At 33.4% G+C, this 20,437-nt stretch overlaps 1 protein-coding gene and 2 non-coding genes across 3 annotated transcripts in view; all 3 read left to right on the top strand.

Moving 5' to 3' along the window:
- LOC143911562 (ras-like GTP-binding protein Rho1) overlaps positions 1 to 20,437 on the top strand; it is a 147,182-nt gene that overhangs the window by 80,867 nt on the left and 45,878 nt on the right. The gene's annotated exons all lie outside the window — the stretch shown is intronic.
- Positions 16,583 to 16,664, top strand: TRNAS-UGA (transfer RNA serine (anticodon UGA)). The gene has a single exon. It is a non-coding gene; the product is annotated as a tRNA-Ser (tRNA).
- TRNAS-UGA (transfer RNA serine (anticodon UGA)) lies at positions 19,247 to 19,328 on the top strand. The gene has a single exon. It is a non-coding gene; the product is annotated as a tRNA-Ser (tRNA).

The raw sequence follows: 20,437 nt of genomic DNA, 5'->3' as shown, positions 1-20,437 counted from the left end.
GGGGGCGTTCCTTTTCCGGAACATCGCCAGATTTACCGCAGCATTTCACTCGGCGTTAGACGTAACGCGTTCCGGAATTGTTTTTCGATCGTCTTAAATAAATTTTAGAGCCACGTTTCTTTGTACTTATTGTCGAATCTTGGCGTCAATTGAGATTTAACGCTAGATCGACGTCTCTCAACTTGCATTGGGTCGTTTGAAGCCGGAGCGAAACGATCTCTGCTGCGATATCTACACAGTAAAGTATTGTACAATAATACATAGTATCGAATCTTCACGCCTCTAATTCTCTATCCGTTACATTATACCAATGCCATAGTCGTTATCTGAATATTGATCAGTTTTGCACAAATTGTCACTCACTCCAGGTTCATTTTTCTTTTCGTATAAATGAATTTCTTTAAAATATAGACACCATTTGATTTGAACGGAGTAAGTAGTGCTTTTTTTGTATGAAAAGGGAAGATTTTCCTTTTACATTCTTTCAGTTTATTCAATATTTTTCATACGGAAATTTAATTTTCATATTCAAGTCGGTGTTTTTATTTTATTCTAGAAATAAATACAAGATTGCATTTATTTCTTTTACATTCACAGTTGAAAATAGTCAGTATCTATTAAGATTTCCAAGACATTTTATATATTCTCGTTGTGTTTTATTGAAGTTTTTTTTATCTACATAACTACCTATACATATCGAAGTATTTTAGATCCAAATTTCGTCCTGTCTGAATAAAATTGTATGCGTTTGCCATTCGTTCATGTGTTTGATAGAATGTAGTCACCCCGAATCTGATTAAATTAAAAAACTTTTATTAAAAGGTGATGTGGACGACCATCTGTTGGGTGGCTGGACAAAACGGTTCGCCATTGATAACGGCCAACCGTCAACTTTTGGCACTAATTACCGTCGTCGACAACCCTCTTCAAACGACCCACCATATTTTAGAATTTCGACAGCAAATTATATGGTATATGTTTGAAATTCTTCGCAGAAATCGGAATAATTGATCTGATTTTCTACTTAATGAAAACTGTGTTCATGGTGTTATTAATTGTGATATGTTTATAAGAGAATTGGATATAACTATATATGTATGTATGTATATATTTGTATGTATGCATATTTAATTGATTGTGCGTATATGCATGTATGCATTCATATTAACATGATTTATATACATTGGTATGTATATCATCCGTTTATGTCTTCATATATATGTATGTACACGCACTTCTAATAATATTATAGATTCATCTTTACAATTTCACAAACGTTTTTATTGTTCTTAGTCTTATTCCCCATATATGAAGATTGCGTTTAAAAATATATCTGATTTGGCTCCCCAATTTTCTTCGGAACTAGTGGATGGATGGATCTGATGAGTTGCCATCAAACTGTTGCAGAATGATACTACATACATACATATGTAGATTCTATCGTTCCTTCTATGTACGTCTTCAATTGTAATTAGACGCTACAGATTGTTCTACCCTTTTCCGCGCACATATTAAAATAATTGAAGGTTAGAAACGATGGTGATATCCTTAAAAATATCAAAAGGATTTTTTCGTGAAAACTAAAAGAAAAAAACCCTTCACAAAATGTATCTTGGTTCGCGATGAATTATGATTTTAATCTTTCAATTATTTCCATTACTTTGCTACGAAATAATCGTTTCTTTTTCAGTCTTCCCTTCAATAGTGAACAAACATTCAATGGTTAAAATAAATAATAATATGTAGACTTACGTATATTATAATTAATACTTACGTATATTACTATTATAATAATATATTATATAAGCCGTAGAAGGTTATGTGTCCTTATTTCGTTGGGTTTGGAGTATAAAATAATTTTGGCTGACTTTATTGAAACAGTCGGTGAAACAGCGGATCTTATTCGAGAAAATCCGCTTTGATATACTAAAAGGCTTATGCCATATGAACCATGGACCCGGATTCTGGGGGTGAACACCGTGAGAATACGAGGGGGGCGGGGAGAAGGGGGCCCAGTTTGAGAACCGCACGTTCCGATGGAGCAGAACATAGTGAGCTAGCGCGTGTACCGGTGACCGCAGCGAACATCAATCTTGGGGTCGAATCCGCACCGGCCATTCGCTCCTGTTTTATGAGACGTAAATGTGGAGAATTTCGGCGCAAGAACGATATACGACCGCCCATTGTTTTCGCTATATATATCATAACTTAAGCGCTGCCGCTGCTACTATACTAATGCAATACATAATACATTTCTCATGTTACTCGAGGTGCGTAATGGAAAGTGACATTTTTATTATTTATACGAGGAGAGATTTCTAGGGATGTGAGAGAGCGAGTGTACCACCGGGCGGTTCTATATCGTCTCTCTGCGTAAGGTGGAAAAAGGAGGTAACATTTTTCATGCATGTCTGTTTGTATTTGCATATTTTATTAGTTACTTTAAACAATATTTGATATATAGCCACCCCCTATTGCAAGCACTTGTAAAATGTTGTTTAGAGGTGCTAATAACATTGGTGCATTCTTGAAGGGTATTAATGGATACTTCTATGGAAGATGTAAATACATATGTATATATATATATATATATATATATATATATATATATATATATATATATACATAAGTTAAAATGCAATGTTCGATATATTATGTCATGGCTATTAATTTTAGTTTGTTATTTTGTTTACATGTTTTAATTAGCAATTTGCTATTAAATAAATAAATAAATATTATAGGTTTTTTTTATAATTAAAATGTAAAATTCGTTGCAGGTAGAAAATTAATTGATTTTTTATTGGCCTGTTTTAATTTAATAGCCATAATTTACTGATTTTGGATAGTATTGAGGTTAATTATTGATGCATTTTATTCTGAGTTGGGGGAAAATAAGAATCAAGAACGAATACTGAAAAATATTTTGGCTGTCAATCCATGATTTTGTTCCCACTAACATTCAGATTTAAATTCTGAAGAAAAATGTGTTGCCATTTAGAAAATCAAATAAACCTTTTGAAATTTAAGGTAGCGTTTGAGGTTTTGAAAAAATAACTGTAGTGAAAAAGGTTTACGTATTAAATAACCATTATTGAGATATTACTGTGGCTCTTCGTTTAATTTTGATATCTTTCAAATTCATTAATGAATTATAATATTTTTGTGTGCAGGTATTTTTCCTTTGTCTCTTTGAGGATATAAGCTTTTCAAAGCTAAAAAGACAATATGTATGCTTCTCTTTAAAGGCAATTACGCGGTTAGTCTACTTTTGGGTTCCACTTGTATTTTACGCCCCTTAATGTAGATTAGGCCCATTATAATACGCATGGATTAGAACTTGATCTCATTTTGAATTTCATTCATAAATATTTTCTCGCTGGTAAAAACCTACTACAATATAATATAATTTGTGAATTGCGAAATAGGACACCGCTGTTTCTCACGTTCTCAGAAAACAGAATTTTAGATCAGGTTTTCGCAGGCTTAAATTCCCTATCTCGGATACGGGAAATGTCTCAGGGGGATGGGTGGAAGGGAAGACTCTGATTGTGTGCGTTTTATTAGAGCGCCAGTTATTACTGTTTAATATGACGTGAAACGAATTATCACGGCCGTTCTGACGAATTGTTCTATCCGTTACAAAAGGGGCTTAAGTCTCCCGCCCGTCATTCGGGAATTCTCGTCGGTGGAAAACACCCAGAATTTCCCTCCCTCTCGATTCCTCGGGAGAGCACGGAAAATTCTTAAGCTCTTTTTCCACTCCCGCCAAATGGACATCCGCGAACATCAATAGAAATTCGCTTTCCAGGAATGCTTTTGCCCAGTATATTCTACAGTTTTGTTGTGTAAATTCAAAGAAGATCGGTCGGGCCACAGTCTTGGCTTCTTTGACGATGGGAATTTGATATAAAAATCATTATGTATTTTTTTGCAATAAAAATTAAGTTATTACATATTATATTTCATCTATTTTTATATAACTCGATTTATTTTTCTATCTTTCAATTTAAACATAACCTTAAAAAATACAACTAAGAATAAAAGCTTGCTTTTCATTTGTAAAAGGTTTTGCTCATAAAATACTCAGTTTGACTTTAGGATTTCAAAAATTAATTTGTAGAATTCTAAAAAAGTTTAAATTTATTGCCGACTTTTCATATATAACATTTATATGCAAATAAACCGTTAAAACTTAGATTATTAACTAAAATTTAGTACTATCGGACTTCTAAGGAGTTTGCGCATCATTGAGAAGTGCTGGACCGTAGTTTTTGCCGTGGATTCCCAGGCTGCGGTCCGTTGTCAATCAGGATGATTGAGAGGAGACCCCTTCGGTCAAGCTTGGCAGTCCTTAGGCCTGAGACTTCGTCCCTATCCCTCGTCCGAGCGCCAAATTGCTTTTCAATTAACACTGGTTCACCGATGGAACTTTGACACTAATGTGTTCCGAAGTGCAAGGTTGAATTATACTGTGCGCTAAACGGACTGTATCTCGGTTCCCGGAAAAATGCACTAAATTTCATTGAATAGTGCCGCAGTTGCGAGAAGTCCTAATTTTCAAAGGCGCTCAAAAATAAGTTACGCAATGGAATTCCACAAAAAAAGTTAGAATCCTCGGATAACATACAAATACCCCTTGACACTTTTTTTTGGAATTCTATTGCGTTAGTTCTCTTTGAGCATCATTGAAAGTTTGTTTGTCTCAAGAGTGCATTTTTCCGGTCACACATCATTGCCACGAAAATTGCGAATACGGAATATATGAATATTAGGCACTCCATTTCTCATTAGTGTAATAGTTCGCATGGACGACTGTCGGTGGGTGGAATTTCGAGTGCAAGATATTCCGTGATATCAGTATTTATGTGCGAGATTGCCATTTGCGAAATAGTCACTGAACCATACTGTATGTATGTACATACTCGTATGTATGTTTAAAATCATGTTCGAACATTCGAACTGCACTTAACAAGTACACATGTTGCCTCGTTAAAGCTCTTGTTAATCTCGATCGATCTGAAGGATTATTGTACCGGCAATGGTCGGTCGAATTTGCAAATTTCAATTTGAAGGCAAACAAAAATTCAAAATTTGTATTTATTGTACAAACAATGTAATGTACAAACCGGCTGTTTTATCCATGTACATATGTATGTATATGCAAAATATGAAATGTATAACGAAAGTCCGTTGCGATAGACTGGGAGATTAATAAATAAGATGTTTTTTTCTATTTATAACATCAAAATTTTTTCAATTTAAATAATTTGCAAAGAGAATATAATAATTGTATCGGGAAGTGCCTGAAGTATCCACTATCGAAATAATAGCTGCAATTGTAAACAATAAATAACTTGCGTTCTGAAGTCAACCTCACTAAGCTTTGTTTATAACAGGAGTGCTTGGAATGCTGTTTCAAGAAGAGCACTGGCCAAGGAAAAAAATCGAGATTCCAAAGACCAAATTGAGAGATGAGAAAAATCATTCGGATAAACTTGGTTGGTTGTTGGGTATGAGGTTTGATGTAAATACATATGTATGTATGTACATATACATATAGTAATGTGATGATTTTATAATATTTCAGATTGAACTACCTAAAGTGTACATATGTACATAGTACCTATGTATGTAGTATGTGAAATGTTATATTTTATTTATGGTGAAAAACTGAATTTGAAGATAAGCTAATTGGAGCATCCGCGAGTGATAATTAATAATCGGCTCGCGTTTCGACTTTCATCTGCGTAATTCCGACCGGTTTAGACGCTTATCCCTCATCCTAATGAATTTTCGTTACAATCCGGTTTTCGACCGACGTGTTCTGATGAATATTAAAATCGTCGTCGTCGTCGGTTTTTGCGTTGATGATGTAACTCCTTTTCAATTTCACTCTGCGACAAAAGGCAGGATGGGATATGCACTTGCATTTCACTCAAATATGAGAGAGTCCTGCGGATGCTAATACTGTTTACACTGGTATTAGACCATGCGACCAATTTTAGTGGAATTTATTCGCCGTGCATTCTGGGAGTGCCTTTGTGGAAAACTGGCTGCATTGTACGCCGATCGCACTGGCTTTCCCTTTGTATCTTTACGGTTTTCACATAAATTTTCCTCATACATACTTGTTTCATTGTTGCAGATTCGATATGAAAATCAAGTAAATAAAGTATGCTATTTTGTCACACAATTATTGTAAGATATACATATATGTGTGTACATATGTATTATATATTCAAGCTATTTTATGATACCTCTTGGAGGGGCTAAAATTAAATGAGTTTTACACTAAATCTTTCAGTTAAAATACCAATAAATCATAAAATAATGGAGATGAAACTTTATGTGTTTCTTTTGTTCAACATTACCGGATTGCCCGGCATATTTGGTTCAAGTTATTATGCAACTGTAAGATGGTCATTTTAAATTGAAAACAGATGTTGGTTTTGGGGTGGTTTAATATTTAATTGACGTAAAAAGATCTTTGACGTTTGAATATGCTATATACATACATACGTATTTCGAAAAAAATACAATAACTGCACTTATTGTAAGCTTTGACAGGTTCTTTCTAATTGAAGAAGATTGAAAAAGAACGAAAATTATGCAAAAAGTGAATTTGCAAGAACAAAGGAAACTTTCCAAAAGGAGAAACCCTCCGCGAGGCAACTTGTTCGAGCCGATTGCGCAATACGAAACTCAATAGTAAAGTTTATACCATTGATGCGAACATTTGGAGACCGCATTGTTACCGGCCGGGCTTGAGCTGATTTGGACCACCAAACTTCGGCTCGTGTCGTCGGAACTACCCCCCCTCCCCCTTTCTCTCCAGCTGAACCTTCCCATCGAGTTTTGAGAAGCTGCGACCGATCAAGATGCGGTTTCCGTCACGTCATCGCTGCAAACTCGACCACAATGACGAGTGTCCATCACACTTTGTGAACAGATTGCCGGCATCCGAGTACATGTACACACAGTCTGTCGTCACAATTAGAAGAATAGCTGTTCAATAAAAACGGTGGAGTTGTGCAATGGTTTCATACCCACTTGGTTCGGAACGATGTTCATTTTTCGACGAAGGAGGAAGCTTTTAAGTAGGAGCTTATCTGGGTCGGCTTAAGGTGAGGACCAACTATAATTCGGCGAAGTTTATCGAGCGACTGGCCATTACACCATCCTCGGTGGGTAACGGCCGACTCGGAAATTATTTGCTCATTACCCTTTATGGAATACAGTTTAGAGCGAAATGTATGTGAAGTCGACGGGAGAAGAAAAGAAATTCCAAGGAGAGGAGGGAGGATGGACGCTGAGCGGCAAAAATTCCACAGTTCCGCGTATATGTACTTGCGTATATTTGTAACGAAGTGTGTATGGTAGGGAAGCTAGTATTAAATAGACCTTTTCTTTTTACGCACCGTATATTTCGCGAAAGACCTTTCTTTATCTGGTATTGCGAAACTTTTTTCTTTTATTTTACCTTCGATTATTATATCAAGTTTGTGATAAGAAGAAACAGCGCTTTGATAGCTGTTTATAATATTTTATATTGCATAGTTGAAATGCCTTAATGTTATGACCTAGCTAGCACGGTTTTGTTTTCTTCCTGATACATAAATAGTATGCTGTGGTATGCATATATGTTATAAAAATACATTTTATTCAATTAAATTGATATGAAAGAAATATGTTAAAATTGTAATTCATGAAATTTACTGTAATAGAAAACGTAGATTTTTTCGCATAAATAGTTATATGTATGATCTTAATTTTAAGTCTTCCTGTAGAACTACGTGACTAGTTAGCCAGTCATATGGTTATTTGTTTGAATATTTGAATTCGAATAATTCAATACAATTGCATATTTAACATACATATGTATGTATGTATGTACATATATACATGTGGAATTTGCTAGGATAATAACTTATTATAAAATGTACATATTATTAATAACATACATATATACATAACTATGTACATACTTACATGTCATCACTGATAGCTCAATCTGAATACGAAAGTTGCACGAATATGCTTATCTTCAGTATTGTTAGATTTTTTTTTATTAATCAGTGTTATACAATGTATGCATATACATATACATACATACATTTATACATATGGAAATTATATTATATTAAAAAAAAATACCTAATGCCATACATGAACAATTTTCTTTGTGGATTATGGACTCATATTTCCAGGAAAATGCGAATATATATTCCAAAAATAGGGTGGTCTCGTTTATGATTTTGTATTATTCCATCTGTGTGAATATAACAAACGTTTGATGTTTTTATTGCTATTTTATGTATGTACATATATAATATAAAAAATGAAATTCTAGTAATCCTATTACAACGACTGGAATTGTCTTGTGAGATTTTTGTTTGTATATTGGGTAAAGACACATACCTCAGGTTTGTTACCGATGGTTATTAGAAGGCTTTGAAATTCCCTTGAACATATTATAGCATTATGGTATTAAAACACAACCCGTTCTTTGTTCGTTTTTATTACACGCACGGTTCAAAAGACTCAAAGTGGAGAGAAAGAGAGAGAGAGGGAGAGAGAGAGAGAGAGAGAAGCAGAGAAAGTATCATATAGTTTGCGCAGATATTGCGCCATTATTGAATTTGATACCGACATTTCATAAGACGGGTCTGTAACGACATAACGATTCGCATAAAATAGGCTTTAACCGATTCAATTTCGCGTCAAAATATTGAGATTAAACCTTTATTATGTACGTAGTTATGCTGCTGTGGAGATTTTTTCTGCTTGCCTTTTTCGGTCCGCATCCACTATCTCTTGAGAGAATATTACGCAGCGTATGAACTTTGGGAATATATTGATTTTGAATTTGAATAGTAGTGAATGCTCGGCTACAAACTCTTTGAGTAAGGTAAAAAGGGATGTGAAACTTATCAAATCCTTTAAGCTCGCTATAGGAAATCCCGGCTATTGTGATCCCCCAACATTTTAGCTCTAAAATATATATGTAAGTTGATATACATAATATAAAAAGGTCGATATGCCTTGTATATGTATGTAGTATTTTCGGTTACGATAGTGTTCATTGTTTTCGATTGTTGTTAATAACTTGATTGAGGTTCTGCAGGTACTTTTACCGAAAGCTTCCTGAAATTAATTATTCAGAGCGTCTCATAGCTTTCGAGGAAAGTTTCAAATGGTGAACAATATCCCAGTCCTTGGTATTTGTGCACACCGTATCGAGTTATATGTGTAAACTGGTGCCAATTGGAAAGCGGTTTGAAGTGTCCAATGCGAAAACTCTTCTCAATGAACGAGTGCAACCCTAAAGTTTTGTTGTGTTCTGGATTGTGTTAAAAGTACTTTTGTTCTCGTAAAAGCTCCGTCGGAAGAATTGTAAACAACGAAATTCAAATGACGTTAATGCGTGTTCTTGCACTTGTAAAAGCAATTTAAAATTCATTGGTTGTTTCTCTCTTCTGTTTGAATGAGGTATCGCGTGAGTGCCGTTGTGTGCTCACTGGGTCGTTGTATGGAGTAAGAAGACAATGCCATCTCTCTATCGTCTCTTTTTTCAGTTTGTTTTCAAAACTGATATGCTTTGATTGTTTTGTCGTCTCAGGTCGCTCTTGTTCTGTGCAAATGATGCCCCCAATCGATGTGCTAACGAGAGCTTTCAAACCATTTAAGGGGCCTTGAGCAATTTTCATAGAAATGCCCTATATAATATAATTTCATTTATAGAAAATTAAATTAAACTAAAAAAATGTGAAAAATATTTGACCGACTCGAGTAATATATTGAAATTCGCAACGGCATAAATCGTGTGTGTACAATTATAAGAAACAATATACATACGTTTAATTGAGTGCAATATAAAAAATATGGATTGTAAAAAATATGCATTATAAAAAAATATGAACTTAAATATTTACATAAATTCAACGTATCTACCACTGTTTTCTCCGATTTCATCCTAAAATTCTGTATCGTATGTTGAAGAAATATCGCGCGTATATGTAGTATCAAAACAACTAATTTCGTTTTAACATAAAATAATAAGGTAATATTTTCGTTAGTGCCTAGTTAATAGATGTGTTATATGTACTTGAAAATAAGTACAAGGAGTGTAATTCAATACATAATTAAAGTTTATGATCTCGATCGCGGTAGACAAACGTACGATATTAAATGAAATATACGCGTATACAATTTATTATGTAGTGTTAGTGTTCACGCCAGTTCGCAGTTTGCGAGTACGTTTCTGACGGAGAATACCTACGATCTATCCCATAAATGTATCCCATATTCATATCATCATTTCCGTGGACAATGCCCACGGGATGTGGCGGGCTAGGAGGATGTTGCGGCTCGAAGATGGACCGCTAATTTCGAAAGCAGATAGAGCGAAATTATTGAAGGGATTGCCGAAAGCAAATATAACCCATAACAACAATAGCCGGAAGCGAGAATTTTCCAGATTCTAGGAGAGTATCCTAAAATAGATACGTAATATTGTGTATAATGCGTCTCGAATGTATGCATAATATAATAATGATATTCATATGAATATTTTATACTCGTCAATTTCTCAGACATCTCATTTTATGTATGTATGCTTGAGAAGGTCTGCTTTTATGTTATTTTATTTATATCGAGAGATGTAATACTCAGAAAAATATTATAAAATGCGTAGAAGCTAATATAGGCATTTTGATTTTTTTGTATAATAGCTTACGATGGTTCGGCTTTTAGTACAATGTTTCAATTTGTTTTGCTTTTTGACCCCAATTAGAATTAATGTGATTGTGTTAAATACGCATAGAATTGTTATTTGCAAAAATTATTTCAATTAAAAATTAATTCGTAGATATTTAATATTCGTTTTTTAACTAAATTTTCATAATGAAACTCTGGTACAAAGGTTTTTTTTATATTATCATTGAGTATATAGTTTACTAAATTAATTTGTGTAGGTAAACTAATTAATGTTTGTATAAGATGTTTAACGTAGATGTGTCATTTCATTAAAATAATGTTTATCTCGTTTATATCTCAGATAATAGAAGTTAACGCAACCGAAGTAAATCTGAATGACCTTTTCCGTACCACCGGGAAGTTTCGAATAATAACTTTCAACTGTAATGCCTGGTGGAATAGCGGTGTTCCAATTAAATTCAGTAATAGACCACCCTCACACAAACACTTCTAACTTTGAAGTGAATCAAAACCATTGAATACTTAAAAATAACAATTCCCAAAGAGCGAGAATGCATCTTTGGGAACTTAACACGATTCAATTTCAGTGAAGAGCTCTTCTTAAAGTTTTAAGTGCGATGAATGGTTTACTTAGCGTAATTACAAAAGTATTCTTAAAATTTTTGAATTTGAGCTTCCATCAAGGTTCTGGTTTAGATTATACATGTATTAGTGGAACATAGGTATTGTATACATTTTTAATGTAATTTTTCAACGTCAGAACGGTGCGAGATTCGCGCTCTAGAATTTTCCGATCGAATGGACGCCTTTATTGTCGCGTTTGGAAAATTCAACGTCGATATCCTTGGGGTCGTTTAATCCCGTGAAAGAGGACGCATCGAGCCACTTGGTATTCCATTATTGTAATGGAAAATGGAGTTAACAATCAGAAGCCAGACTCTTGTTATCCAATAACGTTTTCGCCGCCGGCTGTTCTCCATTGGCTTTTCTCCAGCCCACCTCCGGTGATATCTCTTTCCATGAGATTACCTGATCCCATTATATTATATTTGCTGAACTTTTTCGTTTCGTATCAACGTAATATCCAACCGGGCTAGGGCTTATCGATCGATTCTGACCGTTCTGGAATTTTGACCACGTTGCGTTCAAGACATACTCTTTTTCGACACGTTTATAAATACTGATAAAAAATTCACATTCTTTAACGTATTTCTTTGACTCATTTGGAACAAATTTTGTAGAGTAATTCATTATATATAATTCTAATCTAGAAAGATTCTAGAATCTTCAATGGCGTTCTTGATTCTTGTACAATTGGGCACTTAAGGTACTCAATGTCGATTCTGGGAATTTGTAGATGAGTTTAGCTTGTATCGATCGTACTAAAAATTAACACTTTGGACAACTTTGATCGCTTTCCTTTTCTTTTTTTTATAACCGCTATGAAATTTATCTGTAATAAAATACAAATAAAAAATGCTTTGTTCTTGTTTTGCAACTGAATCTTTATTTTTCTTCATTTTCTCGTATTAGGCGCTTCCTTCGGTAAACATCGTTGATCCTGTTGAAGTTTTTTCGTAATTCAATTTACTAATTAAATGAAAAAGATTTTTTTATCCATCTCAAAAATGACAAGCAGTTTAATCGCCAAAAACAATATTAAAATAAAAACGAAAAGTTTATAAAGCGTGAATAAATATAATTTGTACGTTTGTTTACAGCACGTTTGTAAAATTATTGTGCGAGTCAGAAAAAACTTGATGGATTATGTTACTTCTCTTTTTTAATACGACCGTGTTTTATTTCGTATTTTTTTACACGCATATAATACTTTTTCGCCTCGGATAAGCGCGAGCTTTCCCGAAAAAGAAAAGCTCCCGTTAAAATTTTAAACGAAGAAAGTCAAATCGCACGCGAAAATAATGCGTCGCGCTTTTTTCCCTCCCTCATCCCCAACCAACTTGCGGATAAAACGAGCGAGCTATGTAGGTACGACAATAAAGTAACCGGAGATAGCTTCCAAAGCATTAAACACTTAACCTATCGCATCCTTCACCTTAATCCGCCGTGTTTTTCGAATCATTCGTATTGCCGCATACAAGTGTATTTATATTTATTCTCGGCGTCAAAATTTTCCAGCGTATTTCCGCACGTTGAATATTTAACGTGTCCTGTCTTCTCGGCTGAGACACACGTGTGATGCCACACGTGCCCCCCCTCCAAATGTCGGAAAATTTCGCCAGTTTTCCTCCTTGGCTACATATACTGGAGTATGTATATGGTGTGCTGTTGACGATTTATCGCCGTTGTTTCACGGTGGCATTCTCTCGGCTTTTGAGTTTCTTGTGCTTTTATTGTGTTTCATTCTGTCTCACAGTTTGCAACGCGATTGTGTGTAGTTGTTTAGCCATTGTTTTGACCTGACTTGTTTAGATGCGGCAACTTTTCAGCGAGGTGCATCTGCAAAATTATGGCTCAACTTTAACTGCAATTATAGTTTGGTTTAAATGGAAAGTTGTGTGTAGCTTTGCAGTGTTCCCAGCAGGTCGCTTCTTAGACTTGATTGGTATAATATTATGTTATTATAATTCATAAGATTTCTCTATTTTTTCATTTGTTTTTTTTAAAAATTATATTTTCCCATGATGCTATTACGGGTTGTCCCTGCGTGACACCCATGGTATTAAACTTGTGCATATGTAAATTTATAGATTATTAAAAATTTGAAATCATATTCAAATAGTGAGTAGAATGGTTTTGCCAACAGGGAACCGTTTCAAAAATGAAATCAGACAAGTCAGCAAATTCTGATAGGAAACTATCGGCTTATGACCAGCAATATTGCAGAAATACTAAATAATAAATTATTTTCAATTGTATCTTGTACCCGGGAACCTCTCAGTGGTTAGCATTAACGCTACCATTTATATATAGTATAATATGAAGGGTGTGTACGTTTTGATCAAATACATGAGTGCGATTGAAAGTCTTATTTTCGAATGTATAATGTTAAATGATTTTTTTTACTATTTTGTACGCTTCAGCTTTGCTTGCCTTACATTTTTTTTATTTAAGAATCTGTACGGTGTGAAAATAAATTTGATAGTTTGTAGAATCTATGTAATGCTAGACTTTTATACGCCGATAGGTTCAGGTATAAATACAGATTAAAAACTTCATTTGAATTTCTGGAATTGAAAGTAAGATACTTCTAACATTACTATCCCATTGAATTAATTTATGATTGATTCATAATAAAATAAGTGCCCGAATGATACTTGAATAAAAGGGTGCAATAAATGTCATAAGTGATATGGGTGACAAAGTAAGAAAAATGTAAGGCGTTGGATGAATGCATATATGTACATATATGTATTATGGTACCCCGACTTTTCCGCGCGCATTATACTGTATTATATTTTATTTTTTATTTAATTTACACCAAGAAGGCCTAACAGGTAAACCCAATGCGCCTTCCTGGCCAAAGACAATTATACAAACATATATGTACACCATCCAAATATACACAAATACTTACACGTATACACAAATACACATCCATACATACATAAATATAAAAATAGACATATATACATATGTATACATACATACACACCTACACACACACACACACACACACACACACACACACACACACACACACACACACACATATATATATATATATATATATATATATATATATATATATATATATCATCATCATCATCATTTACAGCCATTCGCCATCCACTGCTGGATGAAGGCCTCTCCAACACGCTTCCACTCGTCTCTGTTTTGCGCAACACTCATCCATCTCATTCCGCACATTTTCCTAATTTCGTTCACCCATCTTCCTTGCGGTCTTCCTTTTACTCTTTTGCCTTCTCTCGGGTACCATTCAAGCACTTCTTTTGTCCACCTTTCGTCCATCCTCCTAGCTACGTGACCCGCCCATTGCCATTTCAATCTCTTCACTCTATCCACTATGTCCACTACCCTTGTCATATTTCTCACCCACGTGTTCCGCTTCCTGTCTTTCCTCGTTATGCCAAGCATACAGCGTTCCATACTTCTTTGAGTGCATTGGATTTTATTTTGCATCTTGGCGTTCAGTGTCCAAGTTTCACATCCATACGTCATCACTGGCAAAACGCATTGATCAAAGATCCTTTTCTTCAGGCAGAGTGGCATTTTTGATTTAAAAACAGCATTCATCCGTCCAAATGCACTCCACCCTAATTTCATACGTCTCTTTATCTCTTCATTTTTACTACCAGACATGTCAATTATTTGACCTAAATATAAATAATTATTTACTACTTCTACTGGTTTATCATCTAAGGGGATGCTATCAGGCATGCAATAACTATTGAACATTAGTTTAGTCTTATCTACGTTAATTTTTAATCCTACTTTTCTACTTTCCCTGTCCAGCTGTGTTAGTCTGATAAGTAGGTCAGCTGAATCACGAGCTACTAAAACTATATCGTCTGCGAACCGAAGGTGACTCAAAAAGATATATATATATATATATATATATATATATATATATATATATATATATATATATATATATATTTAAATATATATATTTAAATATATATATATATATATATATATATATATATATATATATATATATATATACATATATATATTCACATATACATACATATATATATATATATATATATATATATATATATATATATATATATATATATATATATACATATACACATACACATACAATACACACATCCATATACACATAAACACATAAATACACATAAATAAAGATAAATTACTCATATATATAAAAATAAAAAATAGTTATACATATATAAATAAAGATAAAACCAACATACATACACATTATGCTAAATAATAAAATTACAAAATGAAAACAACATGTGTAAATATGTATGTAGCTAGAAGTCATTTAAAATATGCTGCCTGACAGAACTGTATGATGCAGTAAAAACATCAAGGCTCCCAGAAAGCAGGTTAAATAATCGAATGGCTCTTGAAAGGGGTGAGTCATCAAGCACATTAGTTCTGGCCCGAATAGGCAGGAATAGAGTTCTGGAGCGAGATTATCTCAGTTTCTCAGGTACCCTAAGTTTAAGGTTACACAGAACTTCAGGAAGATGACATTCACCCCTTAGAATTTTTAGAAAAAGCTTACCAAGATGATTGTTTCTACGTGAAGCTAAGGATATGTAGGTTACTGTATTATATGTAGGTTAATGAAGGGCCTCCATTCAGAAGTGGATGGTGAATGACTGTAAATGATGATGATGTTCAACGTACATACATATGTATGTATGTATGTATGTCCATATATAAAAACTACTAATCAAAATATTCTTAATTAAGTAAAAAATAGGGGCATTATTTTTATTTGCAGGTAAATAAATAAATGGTACCCTAGTTAAAATAACATATACATATAATAGTCTTCATATGTAGTGTTTGTTCCAAAGCTAAATTATTATTATGCAAATAACAAATCTTCATAGCATAAAACATAAAATCGATTATGAAATGTAGTCGCAAGAAAAAGTGTGAAACTCGGTGCAGTCAAAAAAACAAAAAATAGTGATGGGCTAAATTTGTGTAATTTATTATAATATATGTATGTATGTTCCCAATGACTTACAGAATCATGTACCGAAATAATTGTCTCACAATATACCTTAATTCATTGTTGCGAATTACGAGGTTATTATCAGGTACATATACAGCTGTCATAATACGCATAATGTTGACAATGTGTTTAGAATGTAAATGTTGATTGTAACACCTGTTTAAACACGTGAACGCATTACGTGGTCGTTAACTAACGCCTGTAAACCAAGTAGCTGAGGTGTCCGAGTGGTTAAGGAGTTGGACTTGAAATCCAATGGGTTCTACCCGCGCAGGTTCGAATCCTGTCCTCAGCGAATTTTCTTTTTAACGTAAATTAAATCATTATTAATTATAATGTAGCATACTGATTTATACGGTGTTGTTTAGTTGACCCGTTCTAGTTGTTGAGTTATTTTTTTTCTTTCGATCTTTTTCGGAATATTTGTAGAGATTTTTCCGGATATGAGAACCTCATCCCGCGTATCACAGTTTCCGGAAAATTCCACGGGTGTGCGACGTCCCGGGATTCACCTGTATTTTCGGCGTGGGCTCTTTCGGGATTTTCCTCGCACATGATGAATTCTTAGCCGCGGGAAAATGGGGTTGATATCTCGCACCAAATTGAATGGCGCACGGGCGTCACAATATTTCTTGGCTTATTTTCCATCTTGTGACACTTTTCATCGGCGAAACATCGGACGAAAATATATTAGTTAATACTCGAAGAGTGTCAAGTTGAAAAGCGGGCTAAATCCATTCAAATTCTACACATTTCGCTTTTTGATTTAGGTATTTGTTTCATCACTGTAAATTTATATAGACGCAATTGACATATTTATTTTGGTAGTTATAAAAGAAAATTAATTAATTTTGAATACCGAATTTGGAGTTGAATATTCAGTAATGAAATACGAAACGTCGCTATAGCGATTCAATTTAACAGTTTCCTGAAACGACATATCTATAATTTATTTTATATATTGCGAAAATGAACTATTAAATGTTAGAAAATTTGTATCAAATTAAACTTATAGAAATATATAACCGCTCAACTCATTCAGTTGAGTACAATGTATTTTGACATATTAATATGTTTTAATTAATCTTTATTTATATTTTAAATAAAATAAGTACACATAAAATTAAAAAAAAACCAGAGTTTCTGCGATCATTGTGTGCTTTATCCTTTACTTATTTCACATTAAATAAATTCATCTTAGCAATCTTACATTTTAACTTGTGGTGTGGTAGAGTCAAAAAAATCCATATTCAGTGAGAACAAAGCAAACTACCGACACACTGCTAGAGCAATTCAGTTGAACGTCGCTGGTAGTTTTCTCAGAAAAAAAAACCCAGCTTCTTATATTCTTTCCGCATTCCTCCGGGAATAGAAATATTTGCCGGTGGTGGAAAAACCGAAGCAAAAAGGCGGAATACGACCTGCAAAGGGCATCTGTTGTCTGTGCGAAAAACGCGCGCAGCTTTATGCAAAAACGGGCGGGAAAAATAAAAGAAAATACGCGCCAGGCAAAAAAAAATCAACATTCATCTTGTACGAGTTGTCTATGCGGAACACCTGAAAACTCTTATCTTGTCCTACCCATTTCGAGCAAATATGTTATACACAAATTTATTATACCGAATATATGTATATCTATTTTGCAATCAAAATTCAATTGGTTGAAATATATAATAAAAAAATACACCGATTCATTATATGGATAGTATAATATGTTTAATCGTTAAATATTTAAATTAAATTGATTTTTCATGTAGTTAAAAAACGTGGATTTGAATTATTACAATCAATTTACAGTGAATATATGTATATATGTATATTATTTTGACTACATCATTGTTCTGGAAATCGAAAAAATATTAGGGCGATATTCAAATAAAAAAGAAAATAAATGAGATTCTCGTTATTATATACATACATATTATGTACATATGTAGATATTATAGACAGAAAAATGCTGTAGAATTTTGAAAAAAAAATGCAATAATGGGTGTCTTAGTGTTTATTATTGGAAAAAATATAGTTAATGTGTATTCCTGTATTAATTTATCTTAAGTGGGTTATTTTTTGGGTTTTAAATATTTGTAATTTAAAGTCATTATACTGTACAAAATCCATAATATTTAATCAGTAGGTACTAACAGCCAAATATACATATAATATAATAAAACCCGAACAAGTCAACCCTTCCTCGCGCTAACGTTTTGATCTTTATTAATGTTGTCAATTTTCTCGTAGGGCAAAGTTTCGTTCGACGAATTTCCTCTTATTAAAGCGGCATTTTGTCGCCGTTTAAAATTCGCTCGTTATTATCGCTCCCCTTATTAAAATTCTTGGCCTACAGTCGTTTCTGAACTTTTTCAATGGATTTTCCAAACCCTTTCCATTCTTTCAACTCGCAAGATGCTTCGCAATTATTATTCTTTCGAACGAATTAATTACAACAATTATTATTTTGTCGGAAAGTTGAACAATTTCATCGTAAAATGGTCGTACGTACTTGTTCTTCCCCATCGATGATGATTATAATATATGTACGTATGTTTTACGATCGAGAATTTCTTCGCGATCATACGAATCGCCATCGGGTGTGTATCTACAGTCAAGGAACGGCATTAGGGAATGGGAGGACGCCTTTGGGATTGTTTTGGGAATAGAGTGCTCCCGCACCGATCGTTTGCTTGACGATCGGTGGACTGGGAAAAAGGTATTGTACGCCGTGAAAAATTAAATTACAACTCTGAAAACAATGAAAAATGAAAAATCGCATCACTCATCGTCCATTTCTCTAACGAATTTCAACGCTCGACATCACCTGTTCAAATTCGGTCTAGATGACGGATAGTAATCGCACAGTTGGTGCCTTTCATACATGTAGCTGAGGTGTCCGAGTGGTTAAGGAGTTGGACTTGAAATCCAATGGGTTCTACCCGCGCAGGTTCGAATCCTGTCCTCAGCGTACCTTTTTTTATTTCCATTTAATTTCAATTGATTATTTTTAAGTTTGATCGGTCAGATTTTATATGTAGATAGAAGTCTATAGCACCATTTTTTATATAATTACTATAAAATTTAAATTGTTTCGAGATTTTCAGCAGATGGCGCTACTCTACAAAGTGTTATTGACCTCAACTTTATGATTGGAAGCGCAGTGCAGCGTTCTATAAACTCTTTTGGATGCTGTTAGTCTTTTGTAATTCTGTGAATTCGCTCGGACGGTTTTAGTTCGAAATTTCATCAATTCGTTTGTTTTCTATTGAGTCAAATTAATTCAAATTATATTTCCGATTTATAACGTTGTGGTTTGTTTGACACATTTCATATATGAATAAAGTGTTTTTTGTATTGATATGAAAATGTATGTAGTCTTAAAGGCATTATATTATTTACATTTACATATGCATACATTCATATATTGTATTTTTATTTACCCACGTGTACTAAAAATTTTGAAATCTTGTTCTTTCTTCTTTTTTTTTCAAATGATTTCATGTTAATATATCAAATATAGTAATAATACTAAATAATAAAAAAGCTCATATGTATCATATGTACATATATTATGTATTACTGGAGAGAATCCAAGTTTTTTAAGTTGCGTTGAAAATAAAGCGTCAATATTTTTAAGAATCACATTTTATTTAAAGCAAAAGCTTTAAAATAAAATATTGAATATTATATTATATCTAGGTATATATAATACATACATAAATATAATACATATAATACATACATAAAATATCATAATGTATTATTATGATGTTTACCGAGAAACTAGTGCACGGGAATGCGTTGTGACAGGATGTGTTTCGTGTTTGAGTGTTTCTTTATGGAAATGAAAATTATTAAAAAAAATACTTGTACATACATAAGTTTGTTTTCAAAGGAAATAGATAATTATTTCACTATATGTACGTATGTATGTATGAATTTATTTATATAAACGTGAAATGTGAACATATATTTAAACCGCTGAAATTTTACGAAAGCTTACGTTTATATTACATTTATAATTTGTACATATTAGTATACATATGTACATTTTGAATGTGATTTTCCGGCTTGCTT

Source organism: Arctopsyche grandis, chromosome 5, assembly GCF_051622035.1.
Source record: "Arctopsyche grandis isolate Sample6627 chromosome 5, ASM5162203v2, whole genome shotgun sequence".
NCBI lineage: Eukaryota > Metazoa > Arthropoda > Insecta > Trichoptera > Hydropsychidae > Arctopsyche > Arctopsyche grandis.
Note: the sequence above shows the minus strand (reverse complement) of the source record. Positions and strands in the feature narration are given on the sequence as shown.